Genomic DNA, 7603 nt, shown 5'->3' with positions numbered 1-7603 from the left:
CTCCCTCCCTCCCTCCCTCCCTCCCTCCCTCCCTCTTTCTCTGTGGGGGGGGGCAAAGAGGAGGGAGAGAGCAGGTTTGGGAGTGATCATCAACCACTGACCTTAAATTATTCCATTAACTTTAACAGTTTTCAAGTGAGTGAAAACAGGCTGCTGCGTGGAAGTTTTTCAGTTTTTCAGTTGTAACAAATCCAGAGTGAGAGTTGGAATTCTAGATGAAACAGCAGGAACAGTACTTCTGTACATCACAGTAAATTATCCATGAACTTAGTGGGCTTTCTCCCCCAAAACGGACCTGCATAAAGGCAACACTCCTGCCCTCTATAATCAGAGGTGACAGCTGGCCTGTGCTGACATTTTTGCAGGAACATATTCGGAAGCAAAACGTCCCGTGATTATTACAGAACGTCGACTTTCATTTTTTTCAGGGTCTAGCGGGAAGCTGCACCTAAAAGATGCCCAGTGCTGGTTGAAAGAAACCCCATTCCATCGGAACTCCAGACTGCGTTTTTCCCCAAGCAGCTGGCAGTTTGCCACATTGCAGACATCTGAAACACTGAGTGATATTTAAAAACGGATCTAGTTCTTAGCTGATGTGTTGATACCAGGAAGGGAAAACATTCAAATATCAAGCAAAGAAGCTGACAATATTTAAACATACAATGTAGAGTTTCTAATTTCTGCCCCAAACTTTTTTTACTCCCTTGGAATATCATCTAAAACTTTCAACAGGTGTTCTTTCATTTTATAAAAAAAATCCATAACTCTGCATACAGTACAAGTAAACATTTTACTTGTCCTTTGGCACTTTAACATAAAATTTTAAAATATTTCAAATAACCCACAGCTTGTCCGTGACTGCACAGAGCTCTGGTAAAAATAAAATATCTTTCAGTTCGTTCAGCACCAGCTGGCTAAATTTAAACCCTGCATTATGCAATCTGAAAGCGTCCTTGCTTTTGCACCGTGTCTTAGGGGATTCTCGTCTAATGTCAGTCACTTCCAAATGGCTTCAGTCTCTTAACACCTGAACACAGCACAACAGGACCAAATTAAGGTGTTCACAGGCAATTGGAGACAGAAAAAAACATCCATTTGAAAGTGGATATAGGGCATGATACCTTCAAAGCACAATCTCCCTCTCCTCTATTGGAGTTTGTAGCTGCCGTAATTAGGGCTGGCAGATCCAACTGGCAGTGCTTTTCTTAATTCTGAAAAACATGTAAGAACCTGATTCTTTAATCTTTACTCCAGTAAGACTCCAGGAGGACATAAGCCCACAGCTAGAGCAAAAACCACAAAAATCAAACTACGTCTTGGAAAGAATAACTTTCCTACCCTTCTCTGAGCATGCTGAAGCAGTTGAAAGTAGTTCAGACTTTTCCTGCCCCTCATTAGATTCCATGAAATATCATTCATATTTCTTTATCTTTTAATTTAAAAGACAAACCTTTTTTTTTCAGTTTCCCTTATGGCCTTATTATTCCTTAATAGTAAACACAAAAGTAATTTATTGTAAAGAAATTAACACATGAGGTCCTCAATTTCATATCCAACAATGCTGCCCACAATCATGAGAACAAATCCAAACTGCTCAGGTTCCTTTATCGTGATGACAATTGACTTTTAGATTTCACTGCACTTCAGTGATAGACTATGTTATAACCTTGGTACACACACAGGACTATATCACACATACCTTTGTACCAGAGTCCACCCTAACTCCACGGCGATGCTCTATAGACTCACAACACTTCACTTAGTAGGCTCCCTCCTCTTTCACGTACAGCCAATTTCCCAGTCCCCTGAAAGCTACCAGCAGAGTGGAGACCAGCTCCACTGAAGTCAATGAAGCAAGGAGATGGGGCCGGTGAATTTATTTTAGCCCTGTGTCCAAAGGATGCAACTTAGCACCTATTTTTAGGAACTGAGCTCTGTATAGGTGGGGCTTGAGTCAACCACTCTTTTCAGAAGTGAGTCTTTGAGGGCATGCTGCTTAGTAGTGTCCTGGACAATGTATGCGTGGCTCTAACACATGTGCCGTCAATCACGCTGCCTTCTGCAGCTCCTACCACAGCGAAGTCTGAACTCCCAGACATAGTATAAGAAATAAATTATGAAAGAGGTGGAACGATTATAGCCTTCAATTGCTTCCATATAAAGATAGCTTTACTTATTTAAGAGTTAAGTTTATGAAAATAAAGCGACAGGAAATAAATGCTATTTATTTTGTTGGGATAGTGATAATTAACTTGGGTCCTTTGGAGGCAAAACCTTATTTTTTTTTAATTTTCCTTTGTATGAGAGGTGGGCTTTCCCTGTGTGAAATGGGCTATTAAGGAATTTGGGATCTTTCTACCTCAGTTTCAGGAGGCTGGAATTACAGAGGAATAAACCTGAGACCAAGAACGAACATTTGTTTTTAAATTTTAATTTACATACTCTTGATAGGTAATTTTTTTTCAAGTCCTCACTCATAAATCAAAACCATACTGCAATGTTTAGAAGTAAAGAGGGATCTTTATTCATTTATTTTTCTTTTTGGTGGCAGAGGATAAGGAAGAAAGGAATGAGAGGCTTTGTAGAGAGAATAAACAAACAAACATATTATTCGTCTTAAATTATATGGCACAAGGAAGAGTAGACAGAAAAAAAAAGTCATTGCACGTGCTCCTGAGATAATTCGATTTAACACCCATTGCTACCATCCTACTGTCTCAGCCCACCCTGCCGGCCTAGCTGGAAATGGGTAGAAGTCAAGTAGTCTTGCTCTTCAGATCCCTTCAGCTCCTTGCTGCCAGCATCTAACACAGTCTAAGTCAATATAAACTACCCAGCTCAACAGCCATTCATCTCTTCTGTAACTTCCCTCGAGTGGTGCCCTTTCTGTATCCAGCTGGCTTCCCAACAAACCCAAATGAAGGAAATTGTCCCCCAACTTGAAGAAAGCATCTTCCTGACACAATGCTTATTACATCCAAAATACAAGCAAGCGTCTAACCACAGTAGGTTCAAGGAAGAGCAGCACGTGTTTTGTCATATACAATATTAGTTTTCATTTAAAGGTATTATAAGTAGTGATACTGAGGTTTATTAACCCTGAAAAGTTTACTAAATTGTACTGAATATCCATAAGATCTGTGAGTGTAATCTATTTCAAGTTTTGCTGATGAACATGGGTGGCCACTGCTAGACATGAGGTCATTTGAATTTTATTAGATTAATATTTAATGGGATTTTTTAAAATTCAGTTGCTCAGTTGTGCTAACTACATTTCAAGGTTTTTGTCGCCATTTGTGTCATGCGGTTTTGCACTGAGAATGCTGGTGTCACCTAGAAAGTTCTGCTGGACATTGTTCCTGTCATACTGGGTCTCAGCACAGTTTATACAAACTGTGTTCTGTTCTGTTACCTGAACAAGTTCCACATCCTTATAATTCTGACATATTCATTTTTGACTAAATTAGAGTAAGTTCAAGAAACTTTGTATGGTTGTTGCCAAGATTAAATGAAACAATAGATTAATTAGTACATTCATAATATTACTACTCCAGTATAATATTTCTCAGTAAATTATGTCAATGCAGTATATTCATATTCATAAAAAATGACAGTAGTCCTAAAATTATAATAATTATGAGATGGGTCTTAAAATATAAGTGAGGTATACTTTATTCTCCTTATTTATTTATTTATTGATGACTAATGATACACTTTTGAAGTAGGGTAAATTGTTCAAATATCTGATGTCTGCTTCATCATCTCTCTTACTCAGTCACACTCTTGTTTTTACGTTAGTGACTAATTTCTTGATTGATTCTTCAAGCTTCATTTACAGTGATCTCCTCTCAAAATTTAAAATTTATACCTTTGACTTTCAAGGAAGATGTTTCTAATTTGAATACATATACAACAAATGAAGAAATAATGATTAAAATTGATATATTTAGCATGGTATGAATACTGTACATTATATGTTGTATTGAAGTATCATATGGTATCCATTAATAGTACAATGTTTATGTTTATATACATTAGTTAAATTAATTTAATTAAAATTTTAAAATGAGCCAAGGAAGTTAACACATACATTACTTGAGGTGGTTAGAGATGGCAGACAAGTTTGTGAAAGAGACTTCACACCATTTTCCATTAGGAAAATGCAGGTAACAACAGTAGGGTGTGATTATATAACTGTTAGGAAAAACTGGTATATCCAGTACATAAAAAAAAATGTCTTCAAAGATTCATTGTGTGGGGAAACCTCATCCACTGCTGGTAACAGTGCAAAAGGAAGAGCCATTGTGGAAGATGCTTGGTGGATGTTTATAAAAAACCTATCATGTTATTACTTGTTGCCCAGTATGGAGTTAAAACCCCACATCTACTAAGAAACCTGCACTTACAGAACTTAGTGTCAAGTTATCTATTTTTCATTAGATCAGTAAAATTTGGTACAGTTAGAAATTAGAGTACTTCCCAGTGCTACAAAAGGATATTGAGGAAAACAGATATTAAATCTACTGTGAACATCTTAAGTTTTTAAGGGTTAGGGCTGAAATTGAGGCTCTTTCTCAATGACACCATACTAGTGAATATGTTCTTTTATACACCTGCCAATCCCAGCGAATGAATATTAAGATATAGGCTTTATGTGATCAAAGTGTGTCAGTGTGGGTTCATCAAAATTATAATAAATGTTCTATTCTGCTTGAGGACATTGATGATGAGAAGGTCTATGCACAGAGAGGTAGACACAAAATTTCGTGCATTCTCTTTCAGTTTTGTTATGAATCTAAAACCTTTCTACGAGGAGTCCATTGATGCTTCACAAGAAAATTCATATATGTTCTTATTTCTGTAATTTTTCCTTAAGAATAACATTGGACCATTTAAAGGGGTTATGACTTAGATTTGATTATGTTGATTGTATTTATTTTCTCTTGCTCTCAAAAGAAAACACACATTCACACTTATTATTTCCTATAAAATTGAGGATTAGGATAGTTAAATAACCTTTTTGAAGATAAAAATTAATTGTAAGCAGAAAATGGGCATTGAACTTAATGCTGCTGGCTCCCTAGGTTCACATTTTTAGAGACACTATTTATCCAGCCTATAATTTAAAAGTTCCAATCATTATTATGTGCCATGGTAATAAGCTTTGAGTGGGACAAAACCTTTCCCATATTAATAAATGCCAAGATATAGGCTCAGTGCATGCCAGCAATAGCTAGGCTCTCAATGCAGGGCACCAACATAAGCTACTGGGGCATTCCACAGACAGGAGGGCCTGATTTAAAGTTGGGCCAGCTATATTTCAGTTACCATATATGTAACCTCTGGACCAAAGGGGCCCACCTAACAACTGTATAATTAGAATAAATAATACACTACTCAGTATATATAAAATACTTGCTTGCCATTAGGACTAGGAATCTGCTTTGAATAGTATAGGTGTCACAGTACCCCATCTAAGTATTTCTTGAGCAGGAATAATAAAATAAATGATAAATTTATTTTTCTTAGTAAAATAAATTGCGGCTGAATTAGATTAATTACAACCCTTACCTATTAAATTTTAATTACATTAAAAGCATGTCATGATATTAAGGATGCATGAGAAGGTCATTATGTATATATGACTCATTTAAAACATATCTCATAATCTTTGAGGGTGATGATGTACTTGACAATGCAAACCAGAGGACTTCAGAGAGTGAAATCAACACTATTAATAACTATGCCAATACACAGTGTAAGCTGGGGCTGTCTGGGGCAAAGACATCTGCAAACACTTGAGTAATAAGCCAAATGTAGATCCTCTTGACTCACCCTGTGAGCACACATTGAGGGATTTTCAAATGATGTGTTTTTCAATATAAAACAATAAAATAAAAATAGTTTTCGCATTGAGAACTTCATTGCAGATCATCTCTATCCTTTAAACTTGATTGTTTAAAGGATCCTTTAAACTTGATGGTCAATCATTACAGAGGAAGGCTCTTTGTTAGAGGCAGCAATAACAAGAGCAGTAAGGATAGATACAAAATAGATTGATCCACCTCATCTGAAAGAAAGGCCACATGTAAGCCAACATTAATCCAATAAATGTAAAGTGAATAAAATTTATTAAATATAGTTCTATAAAGTAGAGGCAACTAAAGTCACAGGGAATAGGAACATATCATGTTCACACAACAGAATGGTTACAGACAAGCCAGAAATTATAACCACAAGACACAAGGAAGACATTGAGGGGAGGTGGAGGAGAAATACTTGGGCTCACTCTTGGTCATATTGATTCAAGGAAAAGTGTTGAGTTTTAATTCTGTAATATTGTTGATGACACAATTTGGTGCCTTCAAGGCTATCCTTAATGTATTATCCAATGCAAAGAGAGACATGAGGAAATGAAATATGCTGAAGTTTGTGTAGCTGCAGTAGTGGTTATTATTAATAGCCATACCTACCCGTCACATTTGGATAAGACACTATATAAAGAGCACACTCAGAGTCAGAGGGGAACAGAGTTTCCCAAAATTGTAGAAAAAGTTTTGGATCACAAAACCATGTTGTGATCCAAAACTAAGAGATTTTTTTTTCACCAAATTTTTGCAATTTGGTGAAATTTTGGATCAATTCTAAACTGCAAGTTTAATATAATATCTTTAATATTTATCTCTCACTAACATCTACTTCCCTTTGGACAGAAGTTTAGCCATTGGTTGCTAGCTTCCTAGGAAATGACTTCTTCAGCCATTGTTGATGGAATCCCACAGGAGTTCTTGCTTTGTACTTTGCCAAGGAGCACACACTCACTAAGTCTTTCAGCCTAAAGCAGGACTGTAAGATACAGAAATGCTATTTGTGATTTAAAAATATATAATACAATTTATGAATGCATAAAAACACTAAAGAATACCTCAGAGTAATTTTAACTTTTATGAGAGAGACAAACTTGGTTAGAAATTAAAACACTGTTAAATATCTGATAAATTTTATAAACCTGCTTTTCAAAAAAGATTTATGGAAATAGCTTATTTTAAACTATATTAGATGTTTGGACAAAAAAATTATAGGGTGGATTGAAAACACACACACACACACACACACACACACACACACACAAAGAAAAAGCAAAGCAAAATATTGGGAAAATGTGAAGTCCAGTAAGAAAAATGAAAAGCTATTTGAGATGGTGGAAAACAGATGTAAAAATTGAATTGCAGTCAATGAAATGTGAGAAAATCTTAAATTCCATATCACAGAAGGAAAGTCCAAGATGAAGAAGATGACCTGCATAATGATGTGCATGAAGGACAGAAGCATGATCAAAGAAATGTCACTATTACTGTGGAAGAAAGAAATAGCCAGGAAATAAATAATTAAACTTCAAATAAAAGATAAGGTTTTGAACTGAAGAAAGATTTGAGGTAAAAATTTTGATGTTTCATCAAGATAACAAGACAGTGTCACTCAAAAAAGGAGATAAGAAATTCACAAAACCAGCCGGGCTGTGGTGGCGCACGCCTTTAATCCCAGCACTCAGGAGGCAGAGGCAGGCGGATCTCTGTGAGTTCGAGAACAGCCTGGTCTACAA

At 36.1% G+C, this 7603-nt stretch overlaps 1 protein-coding gene across 1 annotated transcript in view; it reads right to left on the bottom strand.

Moving 5' to 3' along the window:
• Xirp2 (xin actin binding repeat containing 2) overlaps window positions 1-1734 on the bottom strand; it is a 72494-nt gene extending 70760 nt beyond the window's left edge. The window contains exon 1 of the mRNA XM_013346071.2: window positions 1700-1734. The gene's annotated coding sequence lies outside the window, so the exon portion shown is untranslated. The remainder of the gene's footprint in view (window positions 1-1699) is intronic.
• Between the last annotated feature and the right edge of the window lie 5869 nt (window positions 1735-7603).

This window comes from Microtus ochrogaster, chromosome 4, assembly GCF_000317375.1.
Source record: "Microtus ochrogaster isolate Prairie Vole_2 chromosome 4, MicOch1.0, whole genome shotgun sequence".
In the NCBI taxonomy this organism is placed as follows: Eukaryota; Metazoa; Chordata; class Mammalia; order Rodentia; family Cricetidae; genus Microtus; species Microtus ochrogaster.
This window is presented reverse-complemented; position numbering and strand designations above follow the sequence as displayed.